This window comes from Balaenoptera physalus (genome assembly GCF_965194825.1).
Source record: "Balaenoptera physalus genome assembly, chromosome: 17".
Classification (NCBI taxonomy): Eukaryota; Metazoa; Chordata; class Mammalia; order Artiodactyla; family Balaenopteridae; genus Balaenoptera; species Balaenoptera physalus.
The window spans coordinates 46,434,054-46,460,120 of NC_138895.1; the positions used below are offsets into that span (position 1 = coordinate 46,434,054).

General features: G+C 39.5%; 1 protein-coding gene across 10 annotated transcripts in view; it reads left to right on the top strand.

Moving 5' to 3' along the window:
- The window catches only part of CPQ (carboxypeptidase Q), a 501,324-nt gene that overhangs the window by 82,126 nt on the left and 393,131 nt on the right, over positions 1-26,067 (top strand). The window lies entirely within an intron of this gene.

A 26,067-nucleotide genomic window follows, 5' to 3' on the forward strand; every position in this document is an offset into this window, starting at 1 on the left:
GGAGTCTACTGTCAGGGGTAGAATTGGGAGCTGCGTGTATAAGAAGCGCAGAGAAGGAGAAAGGAGCTAACATTTACTAAGCACTGATTTTATGCCCAGTGTCTGTTAGAAACCTGTGTCACTTCTGAGAACTCTGTAAGTCTGATATTATCATTCTCACACTGTGAAGGAGGAGACACAGGTTCAGAGAGGTGAAAGACGTTTGTGCAAGCTTATAAGTGAGGGGTCAGGATTTTTACCCCGGCCTGTCAAGGGCGATGCTCTCAGGGCTAATGAGAGGGAGCGGTATTTCTCAGGGCCCAAAGGAGGACTTTAACCCACAGAGATGAATTTAGCCCCTGCTGGTTATAGGGTTATAGGCATTAGAATCAATATTCTGGAGACCGACCTATAAAGTATGCTCTGAGGGAACTCAGAGAATCCAAAGAGAAGAAAAACAGGCAAGTTTTAGGGTAAATTGCTTAGCTTATGTCCTGATGCCAGCAGGCCTTTGCCTGAAATGAAATGCATAAGAACTGGGACTTAACCAGCAAAAACACATTGGTAAACATCATAATGACACACACATTTAGGAAAATGATGTTTTTAATTTTAAATGCTATGCAGCCTTGCCTTACATAGTCAGTGCTGGGAAGTTGTGGTATACCAGGAAATGATTTACATTTTAGCCTTAGGGCAAAAATATGGAACTTGTAATTATGTTGGAGAGAGGCAAAATCTTCTAACAAGAAAAACTAAAGCTGTAAAAGTCTCAGGATGTGTGTTGATTAAACTGTTGTGTGGCTGAGGATTTTGCCTAAAACTTCATAGGGAAGAAGCAGCTGTTAATGACTTTCAGGTAAAAACCTCCCTTCTGAATCTCCAACGCTCTATTGACAAAGTGCAGAAGTCGTGGGTGACAAGCGTTTCCCCATTCCTTCTAAGGCCTTTTTTGGTGTGAGGTGGTTTTGAGCAAGGAGGGCTGGCCAGGCTGGGTTTTTGGCTCAGGGGAAGAAGGCTGCATGTCTGCTTGATATGCACAAGCCGGCCAGAAGTCTGTGATGCCGTCATATGCAGATAAACTGCCATACAGACAAATTGCCCACAGACGTGACTTCACCACCTCCAGGGGTCAGGGCTGTCTGCACCATCCATCCAGCACCCCTCATTTTCCTCTCCCAGCAGCCCTGGATTGACTTCTCCAATGGGGAGCCCCCTCTGTAGGGTCTGTAGGATGACCAGGGGAGTGATTGCCCTCCCCCAGGGAACTGGAGTGTAGGGACAATGGAGAGGGTAGAGAGCTTTTCTGTTTTCTTTGCTCTTCCTCTGCCTGACAGAGGTAGATTACAGCAGTTGTTCAAAGAACCAGCTCTGCAGTCACAGATCTGGGTGCAAATTGTGACTCTGTTCCTCATTTACTGTGTGACCTTGACCTCATCATTTGTCCTAAGTCTCTTTACCATCTATAACACTGCATTATTGATACCTAGCTCACAGAGTTGTGAGAATTAAATGAGATAATGTGATATTAAGTCCTTAGGACTTGATAGGGATTAGATATTGTTTTAACTGTTACCTCTACTAATAGCATCAAACCTAATCAGGGCTCAGTCTCTTTATTCTTTGTGTGATATTAATATATTCATAACCACTCTATCCTACTCGTCTTCTGAACAGAGCACAGTAAACTACCTAGGCTTTTAAACAAATGGAATTTATCGGCTGCAGCCCCCCATGTGCCACTTGCTTGATAGCAGGGAAGGCATGTGTGTGTCTGGGAGAGGGGCTTACCAAAAAGCTTTGCCCTATATCACACTATCACGTGCTGATGTGGCTTTATAGGAAGTATATCTGGATGTTTATAATATATTATTTTTAGCCAGAGTTTACTTTTCTAGGGAAATAATTTCATTTTTTAGAATTGACAGTTATTTTGTATAACTGGTTTATGTCCACACAAAGCCCAGGTTCTTATCTTTTATGTTTGATTTCAAGATACTGTGAGGTGCCCCTGAAAGATCATGGACTTGGGGGTCAGAACTGGGTTCAGATTCCAGCCGTGAAACGTACCAGCTCTGAGAGCCTTTATTTTCCTCATGCGTGAATGTAAATAACACCTACCTCATGGGATTAAAAGAGAAAAAATATAAAAAAGCAGCTATCACATTACATAACACATAAATAGCCTCTCAGTAAAAGCTAGTGGTTATTATTTTGGGCAGATCCAAACATCCTGTTAATAAAATCCAGTGGTTTCCACGTTTTATTCTTTGGGCCCTGTGTTCTGCAGAGCCGTTTTAGAGACCGCAAAGGAAGGTGATGGAAGGACTAAGGAAACCACCCAGAATCCTTGCCCCCTTCAAAAGCAGCTCTGTTTATACCTGTTCTATATATACAGGTACTCTGCATAAGACTTTTTAAAGGAAAAATGCTTAAAACGTGGTTGAAATCTAACATCAATTTTTTCTTTATGAATCCTACCTTTTGTATTGTATCTTAGAAATCTTTGTATAACCTGAGGTCATAAATATTTTCTTATAGAAGCTTTTATAGTTTTAAGTTTTAAATTTAGGTCTATGACCCATTTTGAGTCAATTTTTGTATAGGGTGAGAGTTATGGTGTTTGTTAAGGCTGCCATAAGAAAGCACCACAGACTGGGTGGCTTAAACAATAAATTTATTTCCTCACAATTTTGGAGGCCAGAAGTCCAAGGGTGGAGTATGCAGGGTTGGTTTTTTTCTGAGGCCTTTCTCCTTTGCTTGTGGGTGGCTGTCTTCTCCCTGTGTCTTCACATGGTCTTCACCCTGTGCATATCTGTGAACTGACTTCTTCTAATAAGGACACCAGTCATGTTGGATTAAGGGCCACCCATATGACCTTATTTTAACTTAATTACCCCTCTAAAGACCCTCTCTCTAAATAACAGTCACATCCTGAAGTACTGGGAGTTAGGACTTCAACATATGATTTTTTGGGGGGGAAATAATTGAGCCCGTAATATATGGATTGAAGTGGGTTCTTTTTTCCTGTTTTTTTTTTTTGTGTGTGTGTGTGTATGTGTATGTGTATTCAGTTTTAGCATCGTTTGCTGAAAAGAACCTCCTTTCTCTACTGAAATGCCTTTGTACCTTTGTTGAAAAACAACTGTCCATATAAATGTTCATTTCTGTAGTCTTTATTCTGCTCTATTGATCTATTAGTCTTTCTTTACTCTAATACCATACTGTCTTGATTACATTAGCATTATAATAAGTTTTAGGGAAAAACTGATAAATTGGACTTTTTCAAAACTGAAAACTTCTGCTCTTCAAAAGACACTGCTAAGAAAATAAAAAGGCAAATCACAGATGGGGAATATATATATATTTGGAGGTCACAGATCTGATACAGAACTTATATCCAGAATATATAAAGAACTCTGAGATCTAACTAATAAGAAAATAACTCAATAAAAAACAAGCAAAAGATGTGAATAGATACTTCACCAAAAGAGGTATGTGGTTGGCAAATAAGCACATGAAAATATACTCAATATCGTCAGTCACTAGAGAAATATAAAATAAAACCACAATGCCACCATTAGGAAAATAAATAAAGACTGACCATATCGAGTGTGGCAGAGATATGGCGGAACTAGAACACTCATATATCATTAGTGGGAATGTGAAATGGCACAACCACTTTGGGAAACAATTTGGCAGTTTTAAAAAAAGTTAAACATACATATATGGTCCAGCCATTCTGTTACTAGGGCATATATTCACATAAAGACTTTTACACAAATGTTTATGGCAGTTTTATTTGTCATAGCCCTAAACTGGAGACAACCCAAATATCCATCAACAGATGGTTGGATACCTTAACTGTGGTATATCCCTACAATGGAATTCTACTCAGCAATAAAAAGGAATGAACTATTTGTACATGTTACAACATGGATGGATCTCAAAATAATTATGATGGGTAATAGAAGCCAGACATAAGAAGAATACATACTATATGCTTCCACTTATACAAAATTCTATGAAATGCAAACTAATGTATATTAACAGAAAGCAGATCAGTGGTTTCCTTGGGCCAAAGGTAAAAGGGTTCAAGGTGGAGTAGGAGGGAGGGATTATCAGTGGACGTGAAGAAACTTTTGGGAGTTTGAATGAATATGTTCATTATCTTAATTGTGGTGATGGTCCCATGAATTTAAACATCTGTCAAAACTTATCAAATTGTATATTTTAAATATGTGCAGTTTATAGTATGTTAATTATACTTCAATAAACCTGCTTTAAAAAGTGGCTGAAATCACTTCGACTAATGGTATGAAGACTCAAAGAATAAGGTGAAAAATACAAGAGTATAGCAATCAGCTTTCAGGCCTATTAGAATTTCCACTGTCCCAACAGCATTCGAGTGACTCTTTCTTGTATACTTGAGGAAATACCCAATCCAGGAAGTCAGGAGACTGAGAAGAGACTCCTTATTGTGTTGGTAGCCCTGGAATACAGCATGGAACCACAAAATGCCAAGACAAATTGAGAAAGGTTGAGCTTTTTTCGTAGAGTTCAGTACCTTTGAATTAAATGCATGTTCAGCGTTGGTTCTAGTTGCTAGAGGCTACTTTTTTTAAGTCCACGATTTGCTATCCCCACTGGGTGTGGAATTCAGTAAAACCAGCCTTTGCACATGCCTTTATTAAAGTCTGTATCTAGATGTGTTTGGAACAAGAGAGAAAAGTAACTAGAAGCAGATTTGCTTCAGTCTGAACTTAGTTGTTCGGCTGACCTCTTTTCCCTGGTTTTCTGGGTTGATTAGACTTTACTAGTTGGTGGGGCTTCAGGGGTGATAGCTCAGGCAGAGCCACTCTGCTCTGGACTTGGACTTAGTACATACACACATTCCTGGTGGTCAAGTCATGTATTTTTTACTTTGGAAACAGGCATTGGAATAGGATTGCTGGAACAATTGCATGGGTTCTACAGTGCAGAAACCAGAATGTCTTCCAAAAACATGGGCTAAGGTAATTTGGCTCTCTTCTTGTTTCCATTTCTAAAAGAAAGAACCCACCAAAGTTCAGAGCACATTAAACATTTTGAAGTTGTGATATTGAGTGTGAATGATTGGTGTCTGTGGGACTCCAAGAGTGAAAGCAGGGCTTACCAGTGTTTCTCAGTACTCTACAGAAAAGAACCTGGAAAAAACCTACTGTCAGACATAAACATTTCCACCTAACGTTCATTTTCAACCAGGGAATAGCAAGTACTGCAGTATTGTATAGTCACTTGCATTTAAACACCCTATTCTTTCACAAGTCCATAACCATGTTCCACATAATAGCAGTAGTACCATTGAGACTATACAGTGGAGCTTGAAAGTAGGACACATTTAGTCTTCGTAACTTCTCTTTTTCATTTTGCTAAGCACTTGGCTAAATTAAAATTCCAGGCAGTATTATTTAGAGACAGCATGGGGTGGGGACTCTCTCATTTCTGGCCAGCATCCCTCAAGCACATGTAGAGCAGGCATTATATTTAGCACTGAGGGACACTGAACCACAGCCTTTGCCTTCGGTGAGCCTTCAGCCTAGAGGTGGAGATTGAGAAACAGGCAATTGTAATGCAGAGTGATATGTACCATGGAGAAAGTACTTGGGACAGAGTAGCACTGGGACCTGTAGGAGGATCACCCAACCCAAACTTTCAAGTCAGGTAAGGCTTTCCAAAAGTTGAGGCAGAGTTACCTCTTCAGAGAAGCAGAGGAAAAGTTCTGCTTCTTCATACCCAAAAGACAATGAGCAAATCACTCAAATCACATAAGCAAATCACTTATGTTCTCTGAACCTCCGTTTTGGAAGTAATTATTATTTCCCTCAGTGGTTGCTTATGAGGATTAAATCAGATGATATATATGAAAACACGGAGCCCAGTCATTTGCTAGGGCAAGGGTCAGTATGGTTTTCTTCCTTCCTTTCTTCCTCCCCCCTGCCTGCATCAAGTCAGGAGCTTGACTTCCGTAGCAGACCACAGAGAGGTTCTATCTGGAGGGATTTCAGCCATCATCTCTGTCACTTGGTGTTTATCTTCCTGCTTCCAGTTCATTAGGGTCTTTTCCCTCTGATGCTCGTCTGGAGCACGCTCATGCACAACGCAAGGTCTTTCTTGTCCTGCCTGTGACACTTCGTTAGGGAAGTGGCTGGCCTCTGAGCAAGTGGTGGTGGCAGAGGGAAGATGGGAAACAAATGTAGCACCGAGGGCTGCGCTGAACAGGACACCAGCTGGGGGGGGGGCAGGCAGCAGCTATCATCTGTGCCGAGCGTGAGAGGAGATTGCCTTAGGGACAGAGGGGAGAGAACAGAGGCCTGGATGCAGGTCTCAGGGGAGGACAAGCAGAGAGGAGAATCATCTTCGGGTATAACTCAAGTTTACTCTGTTTCTAGGTATCTTGCAAAGTAGTACATTATTCCCACTCTTGGCTAGGCCTTAACTGCCATGAAAGTGAATGGTACAACTAACTGTGTCTGTGGGACATTCTGACTGGTGAGCAGGCCTTTCTAATGCGGAAACAGTGCCAAGAACTCCATACCACTGGCACCTTTACTTCTGCTGCTCTGCGTTTTCTCTTGTTCATTTCTCTCTGTGCTCTTCCCATCTGAAGACGCCTTTGCTTTTTCCAAACCCAAACCACCTTCTCATGTTGCAAATCCACCTAACCTTCAGACTTGTTTTTCTGCACAGCTGTCACAACAAACTTCCCCTCATCTGCTACTAAACGTATCAGACACTATTGTGCGGGCTGCGAGCTGCCGACTCATTACCCCGGGGGCTTTCCAATAGAATCTGATGTTATCCAAAACTTCTCATCTATTTCAAAGGGTACAATTTCCTGCATCCTCTGGAGGGAAATCAAACGCACTGCATTTAGGAAATAAGTCTGATCCTTCACGGATTTAGTAGACCTCCAGGCAATTATGGGCTATTATTCCCAACTTAGTGTTTCCTCACCTCATTTCCCATAACAATGACTTGAGTGACCTGACTATGGGTTTTTCATCATTTGAGTCAGATATCGGGAAGAAATCACCAAAATTGAGACAAGCTGTGTTACCTTTTATTTCTCTGTCCTCCTCCCAAGCTGTTTTCCTCCCTCCCCAGAGGTAACTGGTTCTGTTCTCCCTTTTTCTTCTGCGGTTTCTATCTGGGATCCGAGAATCTTTTCTTTAAGTCCGTCTACATGATCCTTTAAATCATACAGTATCCTGATAAGTGTGATTATCTTTTAAAAAATTACTCTTTGGATTTAGAAATTGCCTGTTAAGGAAAGTCACTCTCAGCTGTTGTCCCATGCCTCTTTATGGTTCTATTCTCCTCCCTTCTCACCTCTGGACTGGGATATATTTTCCCCACTGTCTTTGTTCCACTCTCCAAACTCACCTCTCTCTAAGTGTTTCACTAATTCCTTTTTTTATTTTTTAAAACTACCTTTTTAATTTCCTGCTGTCAAACATCTGCTGCATCACCTTGCCTTCTCCACTTTGGAGAAAACTTGTTTTATGAATGTTCTTTCTCCGTAGGATAACTTGGCTGGCTGTGCACTGATGGAGTGCTACAAGAGTTGTATTTTACATTGACCGATTAAGCACTTTGAATAATTGTTTTAGCTCCATTACTGTGAATCTATTTGGCTTAACTCTTTTCTTTTGCCACCTTTGATTAATATCTGACCATTGGGACAGGGAGGGATCTGTGCATTAATTTCCTCTCTACACGACTGAGAGGTGCTCTTTTCCCTGTGCAGGAGCCTGAAGTAACAGATGCTGCATGCTCCCATTGCAGGAGGAGGGAGCACACACTGTTGTCAAGTGTGTGTGTGTATGTGTGTGTGTGTGTGTGTGTGCACTCTCAGCCTATGTTTGCTGATGGTGCCGTGTGGCAGCCATCTCATAGCAGAGAGCAAATGTTAGGATTTAGGGAAAAGTGTACCGGCAGATCAGATTTTAAAACTGAACGGTGAGTCTCTGTTGAGCTAACAGTGTATAGCTAGATGGTATTTTCTTTTTAAGCTCATGAAACTTAACAGCTGTTTAGCGAAGCCGCGTTTTCATACATGTCTGTTTGACGGGTTTAGTAGCAAATTTTGCAGTAAGTGACTTACTGAACAGGCCTCCCTGGCTTGGGCTGCAATAAGAACTGTGTTTGCAGCAAGATTCAATGAGGGTCTTTCTGCTTTTGTGTTTATGGAATGGGGGAGCCTGGCTAAAGCGAGGGAAACTAAAAGGCATGTTCTGAAGGAAATTACTAATATCTCTACCAGAGTGTTCCTTGGAACTTGTTATTAACTAGTTCAGGGGAAGATACATGGGGGAAACATGCTCTTTAGCAATAAAAACACATTAGTACAGTCAGTTTACTGTAAACCTATATTGGCAAATAGTAATTAAATCTATATATCTCTAGCTTTATGGTTTTCTGAGGCTGAGTCTCTAGAAGACTTCCGTATTCTCTCTGATTCAAGGAGGGCCATATTCTCTCCCTTGCCTCTGGAAGAGGCTGCTGTGCCTTGTAATAGTTTTGTAATATCACCAGATCGAAGACAAATGCTTCACTGGTTTTACTGACAGAAATAAAGCACTTCCTATTATTACTCTTATGTTGGGGGTCCAAGTTCTAGAAAACTAGGACTTTATGAGACTAAAATCCCATGTCCTTTTGTCCCTTTTTTCAGTTCTCTCAGATCATAAGACCTCAGAATTACTTATGTCTGTGGTTACCTACTTTGTATTCGGCCCCAAAGGGTATGAACTGCATTCTCCGTGATTTGTCTGTATTTTTGTTGACTGTATGTGCTTGGCGTGGCTGCTGACTGCAGATGTGTGCACTTGTGGCAGTCGCAGATCAGGGACCTCTGTTCTCAAGGGCATCCACCCTCTCTGTCAGCCCAGCATCCTCAGCTAATAAAGGGACCAAGAGCTGTCTCATATCCATTTGGGGTTTCAGTAGGATTCTGCAAGACAAGAATACGAAGTTTGTCCTAGATTCATGGTTGATTTCAGTTATTGGAATTTTAATCATATTGTTTCACTTAAGTAGCATGTAAGGGAGCTTCATATTTATTCCTCTTAGTCCCATCATGATGCAGGTCAAAAGTCAGTTACATTCGGTTGTGTGACAAAGATGCCTACTTTTGAACAGTAGGAATTTAGGCTTCATTGTTTTATATATTCAAGAAAGGGACAAAGAAGTCCGGAAAAAGAATTAACAAAGTGAGCCCAATTAATTTTCTTACAGTTTCTCAAAACTGCTCACTGGTAAGCAGTAAAATGTCAGGGACACAAAGTGAGTCAGCCCTCTGGCTTATCCTGGTGGGATGAGACGGGATAAGAGAGAGAGGGTCACTTGACATCTGTAGAGTGGGGCCATGCATATTCAGTGTGGCCAGTGGGAGGAGAAAGGTCTACTGGTAGACCTCTCTCAGCAGGTTGTTACTCCCACACCTTCTATCCCAGAGCTCCTGGGATTCCGTCTGCGAACGGGACTGCCAATCAGTGTACCATTTGCCCTGCTCTAATCACCTCACTAACCCACTGTTACTGTACTAACTGCTGGAAGAAAGAGGAATATCATACACTGGGTTCTTTGCACAGCTGTTAGGATTTGTCTCTCTTCCTTCAGTCCCCCTCCCTTGTTTCCTCAATGCCCATACCTTATTCAGGATGACATGTTAAGTGGCAGAGACATTTAATGAAGCCTTATTATCCTGGGTCATGGGAGAAAGCCCTAGGAAATAATAAACTTTAAAGGATAGATGGAAAAAAGGGACCCTACAAAAAAGATTGGGAAGGAGAGTAGAAATATAGAAAGAAGAGTATTTGGAAAAGGAGAGGCTGTCCACAATGTTAAATGTTCCAAACGTTAAGTACGATAGGAACTGAAATGTTGTTATTGGATTTAGGAACAAGGGCATCCTTAATGACCTTTGTGAGTTCAATTTCAGTTGGCTGGTGGGAGGAGACAAAATGGGATAAGGTGATTTATTCATGTGCTAATATAGAGTGTAAAGAAAAGTGTGATATTAAATATTTAAGAAAATCCATGATAGAATGTTAGAGCTGGAATGCAACCCTTTATTTTACACATAAAGAGAGACTTCGAATCAATTGTTCAAGGTCCATGCGTCTAGAGAGGGACAGCCAGGACCAAGTCCCAGGTCTCTTGACTCCCTTTATGAAAGAAAGTTGTGAATATGCTGTAGTTGAAAGGTGCAAACTAGTGTCTGATGCAGGAAAAGTAATCATTAAAGTGATGAATCAGAGCTGTATACTTCTGTTGTGAAATATTATTACTTGTTTGATGAATTTATTCATTTATTCTGCAAATATTTATTGACAGGTATTGTGCTCTTTGCTTAGTATACAAAACACATTCCTTTCAGAGAACGTGCTTGGTGAATTCTATAAAAGTAAAGTATTATTGCTATAAAGTGATGTATAGTCCAGCAGGGTGACAGACACAAAGACATGTAGCATGCAGTGCACTACTGAAAAGGCAGCAAATGGTTCTGTCTGGAGCTGGGGACAGATGAGCAGGACCTTGGTCATGATCATGATTTCTCCAAGTGGAGAAAAGATGAAAGGGCATTTTTGGCAGAGGGAACAGCATGAGCAAAATTAGGTGTAAAGAGTGTTCTGTGACTTCAAGGAATGGTAAACACCCATTAGGGCTGCATCATCGGGGGTGGGGGGGAGGGGAACGACAGGGAAGGATTGTGAAGCAAGCCACATGCAGAACACTGAACAGTAAACGGGGCAACAGATGCTTTCAGCCAAAGAGTCATTCGATTTGGCTCCCTAGATAAAGCTGGTGGCAGTATGAAACACGGATTGGAAAGGGACCTGAGTTTAAGGCAGGGAGATGCATGTGGAAGGGTTTCAGATGAAAGATAATGAGGTTCTGGGCTAGGGAAGTGATGGTAAGTGTGGAGAGGAGGGAAATGGGTCAAGAAAGAATCTGAAGGTGGAGTTACAGGACTTGCCAACTGTTCACCTGTTTCCCTGAGGGAGGGGGAAGAATCCAACACACTGCAGTTTCTAACTTACTGACTAGAGGCGGGGAACAAAAGCAGGTTTGGAAGGCAAGATTCTGAGTTTGGTGTTGGATATTTAGAGTTTAAGGGCACATGGGAAGTCTAGGTAGACCGTATGCCGGCTCCTAGGCCTTGCTTATGTTACTGAGTACAAGCTTGTACTGCTCACCACACAACAGGCCAGTCAATCGAGAAGAGTTGCTGGGGCAAGGACTAGTAACTTTATTTGGAAAGCCAGTAGACCAAGAAGGTGGTGGATTAGTGTCCCAGAGAACCGTCTTACCGGAGTCAGAATTCAGGCTTCTTTATACTCAAGAGGGAGGGGGTGTTGTTGGTTGCTGCAAACTTCTTGGTGTCTGAATTCTTTGTTCTTGCAGCTGCCCTCTTAGGTCAGGTCACAGTGTTCCTGTAAACCTCCAACAAGACAAGTGTTATTCTCTGTTCTGCAACTTTTTATCTCTGTGTGAATGGAAAAGTGTTAAACCTTTAAAAGTCAGAACCTTGAGAATGGGCTATCCTGTATATTTCAGGCTATAGGCAACATTCTTAACTTGAAGCAAAAACAATAGAATACCAAGGTTAAAGTAAAAGAAACAGATCCAATATGGAGTCAGGTTTGTTCTTCCCTGTTACACTTATGGTATTAATTAGTATAAACACTGTATTTAATTATGGATCCCCAAGAGGCCCTGAAAGTACCATAGCAGTTGGAAATATAATCACAGCTTTAAGGAATAGAAAATCCAGCTAACAGTGGCAATAACAAATGGAGTTTATTTTTCTCGTGTAACAGACAAATTGCTGGTGCCCGTGTTGGTTTAGCTGCTCAGTGATGTCAGGACCAGTACTCTTGGACTTGCCCTCATGGTTACAAAGTAGCTGATGCAGCTCTAGAATTGTGGCCATTTTCTTGTCAGCTGCTTCCGTTTGAGTATCTTTGAGTAGAACTGGGTCACAGGGCCTCCTCCGGCTAAAAGGTAGGCTGGAGGAGTGAGGAAGAGAATTGTTGAATTCACTTAAATCACTAGTTCTCCATCCTATTAGATGCAATGCCTCTTTAAAAAAAAAAAAAAAAAAAGCAAAACAAATAATTTATAATGCTTGCTTTATTATCCTGAATTAAGCATCATAGATAATATGCTTCCACATATTTTCAAGTAAATCAGTGTGCTCTCCTGTCATGTAAAGGAACCATTAAAGGAAAGTACTTTATAATAAAGTACTTCAAAACATACATTCCCAGGCATGACTGCACTAGATGACGTAATGAAGTAGTCAGATGCTTGCATGGTGAATGTGACAGCAACAAATGCAGACGGGCCCAGGTGACAGTGTGGTGACAGTGTTTCCAGTACCAGGAGCAGCGTCGTCATCGGCGTTGCACTGAAACGATGAACAGCTCTTGGTAAAATCCTGAGCAAAACACGTATAGTCCTCCCTTGATATACGTGGTAGCTGCTTTTTGAAAAAGTCAACTTGCATTAAAACTGCACAGGAACTATTTTTGTTTGTAAGTCTCAAATAATAGGTTTTCACATTAAAAAAAAATCTTTATGGAATACAGGAGAGTTCTTAGTAGACAGGATTTTCCCCACCATAGCAGTATGTCTAGTGTCCCTGGCCTCTGCGCACTAATTCCTAGTAGGACCTCCACACCTTTGTGACAACCAAAAATGCTCCCCCCCACCACTGCATATACAGAACATCTCCTAGGACTACTGCCATTCATATTAAGAACAACTGGCCTAGATTAATGGGGCTGGACACTTTGACCCCAAATAAAATCCAGGTTTGGTTAGCAAGAAAAGGGAGGGATGGATATTAAATAATTAACAGTGCCTACTAATAGTAGGAACTGAGTCTTGCTTAATTTTATGTCTTCTCCAAATTCTTGCACAGTTCCTGGCAGATAGTAAGTTCTCAGTGAGCTTTCTTGAAGGACTGAATGAATAATTGGGATATAAGCTTTGGAAAGTAGAAGCCCACTATTGTTTGAGCTTTGAATTTAATAAAGGAAAGAATCTTCCTTAAGATGGTTAAAGGGCTAATTATAAATCTAGGAGCGTTAGTGGGAGTCAGGAAGTGAACTTTGATGTGCCAGTGTCTGAGCTAGGATTTGGCATTTCTGGCCATTATATCTGTTACGCAATCTAGGCTGAAGATGAAGAGTTAAATTTATATCGGTGAATCCTTTTCAGCAATGGTAGGTTTAGGGGAAATATCTAAGTCTTCATGTAAGTAGTATATGCAGTCTTTAAAAAAGTGACACAATAAAAAAGTCGATAAAAATCTCAGTTCCTAAATCTTACTCCTTCTGTCTTTCAGCACATTCTCTTTTCATTGTGTTCTTTTCCACTTCACTTAATCTATTCATCCTGGCATTTCTATCATAGCCTGAGACATTTTCAAACAATAATATTTTAGGAAAAAGATTTAGAAATAGAAGCAAAGTGTTTTGTTTTGTTTCCTCAAAATATAAACCTATTATTAGAATGTAATTCACAGCAGACGAAAAGTTGGTTTTGCTTAAGTTTCCTTCCAAATTTAAGTAGAAAAGAATGAAAATGACATTTCAATTTTATCTCTTTTTGTGAAAAAGATAATCTGTAACTGTGGATCATGAACACAATATATGAAAAGAAAGTCTTTTTTTCAAATAGTGCTCCAAAGTTTCCTTTGAATATATAACTTTCTGAATTCAAAGGCATGATACAGCATGAGTTTTAAAAATAGTTGTTTAAGATTTTGAAGAGTATAACATTTAATATTCCCCCAGTTTGAATTCAAGTAAAGGAACAATGACTTCAAACTTCTGTGTATAAAAATAGAGTATTTTAAAAAAATGTTTTACAGTTTAAGTTTAGACATTTCAAGTGTCCTATAATTTGCTCAAGAGTGTGCTAGATTTTTTTTTTTTTGGTCAACTGGGTTATTATTAGTATTTTAGGGATTTTAAATAAATAAAATCTTGAGTGTTTTTGTAAGTGAATTATTTGACTAATGCATCTTTTGTAACCATGGGTTACTTTTTCCTCTGTGAAAATTCCAAGGAATAACCACATAGGTAATAAGTAGTGGCTTGTTTGGGGATTTTGAGGAACTTCACATGCTGTCCTTGTCCTAATGTGGAATCTGTGTAGATTCTTTGTGCTAAGGAGCAGGTCATAGTGAAGATCAGAAAGAAAACTATCTTTCCTTCCTTCCTTCTTACCCCCCCCCCCACCCCCCGCTTCCCTCTCTCCCTGAATCCCTTCCTTCTTTCCTTTTCCTGGCTGCATAAGGGGTGGGAACTGTTCATTAAGTCCCCTGTTAACAGCGCCCTGGGGGTTTGTGTTCCACTTTGAAGCTTCACACAGTAGACCTTTTTAGTCAGACCTTGGGGAATAATTCCTTCCATCATTGCTGTATCTTCCACCATTTCCCCCTACTTATCATCCAGCTCCTTGCCATTTTCTCCATAGCCCATGTTTTGTAAAGCCTCTGTATCTTTGCATGGTTTGTTTTTTCTGTTGGGTTATCTTTCCTTCAGTGCCACTCTCGCCTTTTTCACATGCCATCAGGAAACTCCTCCTAATCCCCTCCTCCAGTTTGTTTTCACAGAAGCTTGTAACCACCTCAGTTATAGGGTTTTCACGTTATCTGTGTCTTTATTATACTTGGCGGCTCTTTGAGGGTATGGATATTATCTTTAAATTGTGTCTTTGGTGCTTATAGGTAAGGTGCTCAATACATTTTTGTTAAATGACTGGGGAAATGAAGTTATGACCCAAAACAAAGCACCATTTACAATTATAAAGTGGAAATGTTTGAGATCAATAATTCTATTTGTCTTTGTTGATCACCATAGAATTGTTTACTCCCCTTGCAGACTGTAGAAAAATACTATAGCTTGCTTAATTTTATTTGACTGAAATGACTGTATAGGGACATTTTCTATCTCTGAGACAGGGCAGACTAACAGTCTTTCAGATCAGCAAACCCTCCTGGTGATCCCATAGGAAACTATACTTAGGTCAGTGTGGTGCCAATATTGTGTGGTAGATTTAAAAGGGTTCAGCTCCAATGACTGTATCATTCATGATTTTATCCAGATCCTCTTTTTTTCTTAGGTAAACTGTTTACATGTTTATCACTTACTGTGTAAAACTGTACATTTTGATTTTCCTAAAAGTAGCTCTGAGATACTAGGGCTATCCCCTAGTACAAGTATGAAAAGATTTGGCGAGTAAATCTGTATTCATGTTTTCCAAACCCTTCTTGATTTTATACAACAAAATATTTCTACTTTTGGCCTGTCTTTTCACACTGGGGAGGGCTAGTGTTTTAGTCCTTTCATGCAAATATACTGGTGTCTTTGATCATCCTTCTCACTCGGATTGACTCCAGTTCTAGAATGAATTTCTTGTTGTATGGTGATCCTAAATCTGTGAATTAGGAGAGAATTTCTTCAAGTTGTCCTTGATTATTGGCTTTTATTTAATCTTATTCTGTCTGTATATTTCACTTTTTAAATTTTTATTATAATACTCTATTTCTTGCTAGGAATGTACAAATTATGTATCAGATTTGTACAAATTATGTACAAATTATGTATAGTCCCTGTGTTTTTATTTTTTAATCCTATTGTTAGTTTTATTTATTAATTTATTTTTTTTAAACATCTTTATTGGAGTATAATTGCTTTACAATGGTGTGTTAGTTTCTACTTTATAACAAAATGAATCAGTTATACATATACATATGTTCCCATATCTCTTCCCTCTTGCATCTTCCTCCCTCCCACCCTCCCTATCCCACCCCTCTAGGTGGTCACAAAGCACCGAGCTGATCTCCCTGTGCTATGTGGCTGCTTCCCACTAGCTATCTATTTTACGTTTGGTAGTGTATATATGTCCATGCCACTCTCTCACCCTGTCACATCTTACCCCTCCCCCTCCCCATATCCTCAAGTCCATTCTGTAGTAGGTCTGTGTCTTTATTCCCGACTTGCCACTAGGTTCTTCATGACCTTTCTTTTTTTTTTTTTTTTCCCTTAGATTCCATATATATGTGTTAGCATACTGTATTTGTTTTTCTCTTTCTGACTTACTTCACTCTGTATGACAGACTCTAACTCCATCCACCTCACTACAAATACCTCCATTTTGTTTCTTTTTATGGCTGAGTAATATTCCATTGTATATATGTGCCACATCTTCTTTATCCATTCATCCGATGATGGACACTTAGGTTGCTTCCATGTACTGGCTATTGTAAATAGAGCTGCAATGAACATTTTGGTACATGACTCTTTTTGAATTATGGTTTTTTCAGGGTATATGCCCAGTAGTGGGATTGCTGGGTCATATAGTAGTTCTATTTTTAGTTTTTTAAGGAACCTCCATACTGTTCTCCATAGTGGCTGTATCAATTTACATTCCCACCAACAGTGCAAGAGTGTTCCCTTTTCTCTACACCCTCTCCAGCATTTATTGTTTCTAGATTTTTTGATGATGGCCATTCTGACTGGTGTGAGATGATATCTCATTGTAGTTTTGATTTGCATTTCTCTAATGATTAATGTTGTTGAGCATTCTTTCATGTGTCTGTTGGCAATCTGTATATCTTCTTTGGAGAAATGTCTATTTAGGTCTTCTGCCCATTTTTGGATTGGGTTGTTTGTTTTTTTGTTATTGAGCTGCATGAGCTGCTTGTAAATCTTGGAGATTAATCCTTTGTCAGTTGCTTCATTTGCAAATATTTTCTCCCATACTGAGGGTTGTCTTTTGGTCTTGTTTATGGTTTCCTTTGCTGTGCAAAAGCTTTTAAGTTTTATTAGGTCCCATTTGTTTATTTGTGTTTTTATTTCCATTTCTCTAGGAGTTGGGCCAAAAAGGATCTTGCTATGATTTATGTCATAGGGTGTTCTGCCTATGTTTTCCTCTAAGAGTTTGATAGTGTCTGGCCTTACATTTAGGTCTTTAATCCATTTTGAGTTTATTTTTGTGTATGGTGTTAGGGAGTGTTCTAATTTCATACTTTGACATGTACCTGTCCAGTTTTCCCAGCACCACTTATTGAAGAGGCTGTCTTTTCTCCACTGTATATGCTTGCCTCCTTTATCAAAGATAAGGTGACCATATGTGCGTGGGTTTATCTCTGTGCTTTCTATCCTGTTGCACTGATCTATGTTTCTGTTTTTGTGCCAGTACCAAACTGTCATGATTACTGTAGCTTTGTAATATAGTCTGAAGTCAGGGAGCCTGATTCCTCCAGCTCTATTTTTCATTCTCAAGATTGCTTTGGCTATTTGGGGTCTTTTGTGTTTCCATACAAATTGTGAAATTTTTTTTCTAGTTCTGTGAAAAATGCCATTGGCAGTTTGATAGGGATTGCATTGAATCTGTAGATTGCTTTGGGTAGTAGAGTCATTTTCACAATGTTGATTCTTCCAATCCAAGAACATGGTATGTCTCTCCATCTATTTGTATCATCTTTAATTTCTTTCATCAGTGTCTTATAATTTTCTGCATACAGATCTTTTGTCTCCTTAGGTAGGTTTGTTCCTAGATATTTTATTCTTTTTGTTGCAGTGGTAAATGGAAGTGTTTTCTTAATTTCACTTTCAGATTTTTCATCATAAGTGTATAAGAATGCAAGAGATTTCTGTGCATTAATTTTGTATCCTGCTACTTTACCAAATTCATTGATTAGCTCTAGTAGTTTTCTGGTAGCATCTTTAGGATTCTCTATGTATAGTATCATGTCATCTGCAAACAGTGACAGCTTTACTTCTTCTTTTCCAATTTGGATTCCTTTTATTTCTTTTTCTTCTCTGATCGCTGTGGCTAAAACTTCCAAAACTATGTTGAAGAATAGTGGTGAGAGTGGGCAACCTTGTCTTGTTCCTGATCTTAGTGTAAATGGTTTCAGTTTTTCACCATTGAGGACAATGTTGGCTGTGGGTTTGTCATATATGGCCTTTATTTTTTTAAGGAAAGTTCTCTCTATGCCTACTTTCTGGAGGGTTTTTATCATAAATGGGTGTTGAATTTTGTCAAAAGCTTTCTCTGCATCTATTGAGATGATCAAATGGTTTTTCTCCTTCAGTTTGTTAATATGATGTATCACGTTGATTGATTTGCATATATTGAAGAATCCTTGTATTCCTGCGATAAACCCCACTTGATCATGGTGTATGATCCTTTTAATGTGCTGTTGGATTCTGTTTGCTAGTATTTTGTTGAGGATTTTTGCATCTATGTTCATCAGTGATATTGGCCTGTAGTTTTCTTTCTTTGTGACATCTTTGTCTGGTTTTGGTATCAGGGTGATGGTGGCCTCGTAGAATGAGTTGGGGAGTGTTCCTCCCTTTGCAATATTTTGGAAGAGTTTGAGAAGGATAGGTGTTAGCTCTTCTCTAAATGTTTGATAGAATTTGCGTGTGAAGCCATCTGGTCTTGGGTTTTTGTTTGTTGGAAGATTTTTAATCACAGTTTCAATTTCAGTGGTTGTGATTGGTCTGTTCATATTTTCTATTTCTTCCTGGTTCAGTCTTGGAAGGTTGTGCATTTCTAAGAATTTGTCCATTTCTTCCAGGTTGTCCATTTTATTGGCATAGAGTTGCTTGTAGTAGTCTCTTAGGATGCTTTGTATTTCTGCAGTGTCAGTGGTTACTTCTCCTTTTTCATTTCTAATTTTATTGATTTGAGTCCTCTCCCTTTTTTTCCTGATGAGTCTGGCTAATGGTTTATCAATTTTGTTTATCTTCCCAAAGAACCAGCTTTTAGTTTTATTGATCTTTGCGATCGTTTCCTTCATTTCTTTTTCATTTATTTCTGATCTGATCTTTATGATTTCTTTCCTTATGCTAACTTTGGGGTTTTTTTGTTCTTCTTTCTCTAATTGCTTTAGGTGCAAGGTTAGGTTGTTTATTCGAGCTGTTTCCTGTTTCTTGATGTAAGCTTGTATTGCTGTAACTTCCCTCTTAGAACTGCTTTTGCTGCATCCCATAGGTTTTGGGTCGTCGTGTCTCCATTGTCATTTGTTTCTAGGTATTTTTTGATTTCCCCTTTGATTTCTTCAGTGATCACTTCGTTATTAAGTAGTGTATTGTGTGGCCTCCATGTGTTTGTATTTTTTACAGATCTTTTCCTGTAATTGATATCTAGTCTTATAGTGTTGTGGTCGGAAAAGATACTTGATAGGATTTCAATTTTCTTAAATTTACCAAGGCTTGATTTGTGACCCAAGATATGATCTATCCTGGACAATGTTCCATGAGCACTTGAGAAAAATGTGTATTCTGTTGTTTTTGGGTGGAATGTCCTATAAATATCAATTAAGTCCATCTTGTTTAATGTATCATTTAAAGCTTGTGTTTCCTTATTTATTTTCATTTTGGGTGATCTGTCCATTGGTGAAAGTGGGGTGTTAAAGTCCCCTACTATCATTGTGTTACTGTCGATTTCCCCATTTATGGCTGTTAGTACCTGCCTTATGTATTGAGGTGCACCTATGTTGGGTGCATAAATATTTACAATTGTTAAACCTTCTTCTTGGATCGATCCCTTGATCATTATATAGTGTCCTTCTTTGTCTCTTGTAATAGTCTTTATTTTAAAGTCTATTTTGTCTGATATGAGAATTGCTACTCCAGCTTTCTTTTGATTTCCATTTGCATGGAATATCTTTTTCCATCCCCTCACTTTCAGTCTGTATGGGTCCCTAGGTCTGAAGTGGGTCTCTTGTAGACAGCATATATACGGGTCTTGTTTTTGTATCCATTCAGCCAGTCTGTGTCTTTTGGTGGGAGCATTTAATCCATTTACATTCAAGGTAATTATCGATATGTATGTTCCTATTCCCATTTTCTTAAATGTTTTGGGTTTGTTATTGTAGGTGTTTTCCTTCTCTTGTGTTTCTTGCCTAGAGAAGTTCCTTTAGCATTTGTTGAAAAGCTGGTTTGGTGGTGCTGAACTCTCTCAGCTTTTGCTTGTCTGTAAAGGTTTTAATTTCTCCATCACATCTGAATGAGATCCTTGCTGGGTAGAGTAATCTTCGTTGTAGGTTTTTCTCCTTCATGACTTTAAGTATATCCTGCCACTCCCTTCTGGCTTTCAGAGTTTCTGCTGAAAGATCAGCTGTTAACCTTATGGGGATTCCCTTGTGTGTTATTTGTTGTTTTTCCCTTGCTGCTTTTAATATGTTTTCTTTATATTTAATTTTTGATAGTTTGATTAATGTGTGTCTTGGCATGTTTCTCCTTGGATTTATCCTGTATGGGACTCTCTGTGCTTCCAGGACTTGATTAATTATTTCCTTTCCCATATTAGGGAATTTTTCAACTATAATCTCTTCAAATATTTTCTCAGTCCCTTTCTTTTTCTCTTCTTCTTCTGGGACCCTTATAATTCGAATGTTGGTGCGTTTAATGTTGTCCCAGAGGTCTCTGAGACTGTCCTCAGTTCTTTTCATTCTTTTTTCTTTATTCTGCTCTGCAGTAGTTATTTCCACTATTTTATCTTCCAGGTCACTTACCCGTCCTTCTGCCTCAATTATTCTGCTATTGATCCTTTCTAGAGTATTTTTAATTTCATTTATTGTGTTTTTCATTGTTGCTTGGTTCCTCTTTAGTTCCTCTACGTCCTTGTTAAATGTTTCTTGCATTTTGTCTATTCTATTTCCAAGATTTTGGATCATCTTTACTATCATTATTCTGAATTCTTTTTCAGGTAGACTGCCTATTTCCTCTTCATTTGTTAGGTCTGGTGTGTTTTGACCCTGCTCCTTCATCTGCTGTGTGTTTTTCTGTCTTCTCATTTTGCTTATCTTACTGTGTTTGGGGTCTCCTTTTCACAGGCTGCAGGTTCGTAGTTCCCGTTGTTTTTGGTATCTGTCCCCAGTGGCTAGGGTTGGTTCAGTGGGTTGTGTAGGCTTCCTGGTGGAGGGGACTAGTGCCTGTGTTCTGGTGGATGAGGCTGGATCTTGTCTTTCTGGTGGGCACGTCCACGTCTGGTGGTGTGTTTTGGGGTGTCTGTGGCCTTATTATGATTTTAGGCAGCCTCTCTGCTAATGGATGGGGCTGTGTTCCTGTCTTGCAAGTTGTTTGGCATAGGGTGTCCAGCACTCTAGCTTGCTGGTCGCTGAGTGAAGCTGGGTATTGATGTTGAGATGGAGATCTCTGAGAGATTTTCACCGTTTGGTATTACATGGACCTGGGAGGTCTCTTGTGGACCAGTGTCCTGAAGTGGGCTCTCCCACCTCAGAGGCACAGCCCTGATGCCTGGCTGGAGCACCAAGAGCCTTTCATCCACACGGTTCAGAATAAAAGGGAGAAAAAATAGAAAGAAAGAAAGCAAGAGGATAAAATAAAATAAAACAAAATAAAATAAAGCTATTTTAATAAAAAATAAGAAAAAAATTTTAAGAAAAAATTTATTAAGAAAAATTTTTAAAAAATTTTTTAAAATAAATTTATTAATTTTTATAATGAAAATAAGAAAAAAATTATTAAGAAAAAATTTTTTTTTTAATTTTTTAAAGTAAAAAATAAGAAAAATATTATTAAGAAAAAAATTTTTTAAGTAAAAACAAAACAAAACAAAAAAAAACGGATGGACCGAACCCTAGGACAAATGGTGAAAGCAAAGTTATACAGACAGAATCTCACCCAGAAGCATACACATATACACTCACAAAAAAAGGAAAAGGGGAAAAACTAATATATCCTGCTCCCCAAGGTCCACCTCCTGAATTTAGGATGATTCGTTTTCTATTCAGGTATTCAACAGATGCAGGTACATCAGGTTGTTTGTGGAGCTTTAATCCGCTGCTTCTGAGGCTGCTGGGAGAAATTTCCCTTTCTCTTCTTTGTTCGTACAGCTCCCGGGGTTCAGCTTTGGATTTGGACCCGCCTCTGCGTGTAGGTCGCCTGAGGGCGTCTGTTCTTCGCTCACACAGGACGGGGTTAAAGGAGCAGTTGCTTCGGGGGCTCTGGCTCACTCAGGCTGGGGGGAGGGAGGGGTACGGATGCGGGGGCGAGCCTGCGGCGTCAGAGGCTGGCGTGACGTTGCAGCAGCCTGAGGCGCGCCGTGTGTTCTCCCGGGAAAGTTGTCCCTGGATCACGGGAGCCTGGCAGTGGCGGGCTGCACAGGCTCCCGGGAGGGGCGGTGTGGATAGTGATCTGTGCTCGCACACAGGCTTCTTGGTGGCGGCAGCAGCAGCCTTAGCGTCTCACGCCCGTCTCTGGGGTCCGCGCTGACAGCTGCGGCTCGTGCCCGTCTCTGGAGTTCGTTTAGGCGGCGCCCTGAATCCCCTCTCCTTGCGCACCACGAAACAAAAAGGCAAGAAAAAGTCTCTTGCCTCTTCGGCAGCTGCAGACTTTTTCCCGGACTCCCTCCTGGCTAGCTGTGGTGCGCTAACCCCTTCAGGCTGTGTTCACGCAGCCAACCGCAGTCCTCTCCCTGCGATCCGACCGAAGCCCGAGGCTCAGCTCCCAGCACCCCCCACTGCCCCGGCGGGTGAGCAGACAAGCCTCTCGGTCTGGTGAGTGCTGCTCGGCACCGGTCCTCTGTGCGGGAATCTCTCCGCTTTGCCCTCCGCACCCCTGTGGCTGCGCTCTCCTCCGTGGCTCCGAAGCTTCCCCCCTCTGCCACCTGCAGTCTCCGCCCGCGAAGGGGCTTCCTAGTGTGTGGAAACCTTTCCTCCTTCACAGCGCCCTCCCACTGGTGCAGGTCCCGTCCCTATTCTTTTGTCTCTGTTATTTCTTTTTTCTTTTGCCCTACCCAAGTACGTGGGGAGTTTCTTGCCTTTTGGGAGGTCTGACGTCTTCTGCCAGCGTTCAGTGGGTGTTCTGTAGGAGCAGTTCCACGTGTAGATGTATTTCTAATGTATCTGTGGGAAGGAAGGTGATCTCCGCGTCTTACTCTTCCGCCATCTTGCCCAGACCCCCCTGTGTTTTTAAATTACATATTATGTTTTGTTTTTTTCTTGAGTGGAATTTGATACAGCAATATCTTGTTTCATTTTTATTACTTCCTCAAATATAGACTGTTAGTTATAATTATTATTTTCTACTATTTATTACTGAAAACACATCTTAGTTGGACTAATATACCTTTCTAAAAATAATAATAAAACAAGGTTCTTGTAGTGCTCCATTGGAGAGATATATCATTATGCATTCTAGCCAAGAATTACATAGGTAATTTTGAGATTATATTCCAGAGAAAACTAGGTTTAGAGTCAACTAACATGTATTTAGTGTTTACTTGTGTCACGTGTTCTAGGTGATTTCTCATGTAATGCATTGTTTTGTGCCTTTGATCTTGGTAAACTTTATACTCAGGGAAAAACTGATCCATTGAAAGGTAACAAACCATCACCTTTTAAATTAACCTACTTTAAAAAATAAGCACTTATTGCATTTGTGGGATTTGAAGAAACAGTGTAGTTAAGATACTCAGAACACTCGCTGATACCGAATTCTGTTTTAAAGTAATTATATCATTTTTTAGTGTCAAAATTAATTTAACTGATCATGTTAAGAAACATTAAATATTATTATCAAAATGATGTGTTATCTGTTAATTCAATTGACATATATGCGAAAAGATGTAAAGATGATAGACTCAGGCACTGTTATTTTCTGGAAATATCTTTTAACCAGGATGTGACGTACAGATGATGTTCTAGTGGCGCTCTGAGGGATACTATTCACTCTTTTCTGCCTGCAGAGCCATTTCTTGAGCCTGTCCTGAGATGTTATGTCTTCTCTATAGCTTTTCATGATCCCCTTTGTTCTTCTCTTTGTTCTGATGCTACTCTGTATACATATACTTTATTCTAGGTATTCGCTTCTCAGACTGCATTTGGGTATCCTTCATTGAATTTCTATTATATGTAAATGCATATAGTTTCCTAGAAGAAAACTATTCTTAATCCTTTAGAAAGTATGTGCTAGCTGGTCCACTTACCTGGTTAATTGTAGTTGCTGGTTTGTCTGCTGCCTGGGAATCACAACGCAGGCCTTGATTAACTTTCTACAAAACAAGGATATGGACTAGGGATCCCTAAGCTCTCCTGTATCTCTACAATGTTATCGTAATATGATTCTAATCCATCACTAGAAATGTATTATGAAATCGTTGATTAATGTTTGCAGAAGGCTTAGAGAACTTTTAATGAGAAGTAGATACTTGTGTTTAGTGTCAATTAATAGATGGCTTATTAACCTTTTTTTCTTTTTTTGCCCCAAGAACATTTTTCCAAATATATTGGAAAAATGTACTTTCAAGAATAAATTGCAATCTGGTGAAATATTTTGATTGCTTAATAAAATTTAGCTTTTAAAACAAACATCAGTATAGTGACTGTAGAAACGAAAAAGCTATTCATTGACCCTTGAACAAGGAGGGGTATTGGTTCCAGGATCCTCTGTGGATGCTGAAGTCCCATAGTCAGCGCTCCATATCCGGTTCTGCATCCACGGATTCAGCCAACCTCAGATCTTGTAGTACTGTAGTATTTATGGGAAAAAAACCTGTGTAGAAGTGGACCTGGGAAGTTCAGACCTGTGTCACTCAAGGGTCAAGTGTAGTTATAATAAAAATGAAAGCAGCAGCAATGTATAGTTTTTATAATTTTTCAAAATATTTTAAATATGATCGCAAGTTTTTAATTCCTACAGCTTCTTTGTGAAGGAGGCAAGATAAGCACTCTTATACTCTACGGAGGTGAGACCTAGAGAGATTAAATGCTTATTCATTCCTTCTTAAAAAGGTATAGAGTGCCTATATCTGGGTACAATGATGAATAATTTTACCCTATTTGACTTTGAGAGACAGATTTATAAACAAATATATTTGTTGATAATATAGTTAATTATGGTAGAAACACAGAAAATGGTGCACGTACCTCTGGGGTATTGTTTGGTGAGGCTTCACAGAAGAGGTGACTTTTAATGCATTCTCATTATAGACGTTTGCCAGGGTGAAGAGAAGGGCCTTGCAATAAAAGGGAATGAACATATGTAGAGACCCAGAGTTATAAAAGGGCCTGGGTATTTGAAGAACAGGGTCCAGTTCAATGCAGCTAGATCATTACTGTCCAATATAAATATAAATGTTATGTAAGTTAAAAATTTCTAATAGCTATATTAAAAAGTAAAAAGAAATAGGTGAGATTAATAATGTATTTTATCTAATCCAATATATCTGAAATATTTATGTTTTTTTTATACTTAAGTATGAAGTAGTTGATTTTAAAGATCAAATCAGGTGTATATTTTACATGTACAAAACATCTCAATTTAGACTAGCCACATTTCAAGTGCTATGTGTGTGTGCCTGTGAGAGAGAGAGAAAGGGAGAGAGAGGGAGAGAGAGAAGAAATGAGAATGAGAATGAAAATGTGTTCACTCTAGACGGGCAGGTGGAGAGATGAGGTTGAAGTGGCTGTTGGAACCACATTTTGAAAGGCCTTGTATGCTGCCTGAATTTGGAGTTTATACTTATAGTAGTTTATGACCATGCTTCTCAAATTATCTGTGGTGAAGGGCCAGATTTTTAAACTTAGAATTTGTTGCAGACTGATACTTTTGAAAAATATAATAGTGAAGTAGAAAAGTAAAATGAAGCATCATTTTTTAGTCATTAGATTTGACAAATGTATAGTTGTTCTATCAGTTATCTATAAAGGTGTCTAAGCCAGTGCTATTCAACAGAACTTTCTATATGATAGAAATGTTCTTTCTGTGCTGCCCAATACAACAGCCACTAGCTCATGTGGCTATTGAGCATTTGAAATGCAGCTAGTATGGCTGAGAAGCTGATTATTTAATTTAAATTGTAATAACCACATTGGACTATTGGCTACTGTGTTGCGCATTACTGAATATGTTTACTCTTAATTTTTGTGTTTGTCTTTCGTAGACTAGTGAAAAACAATCGTGGACTGGCATGGGTCCACAAACATACTTTTAGCACTGTTTACAACGTGGTCTCTAGAGCTGGAAAGCCTTTGTGTGTCTTTGG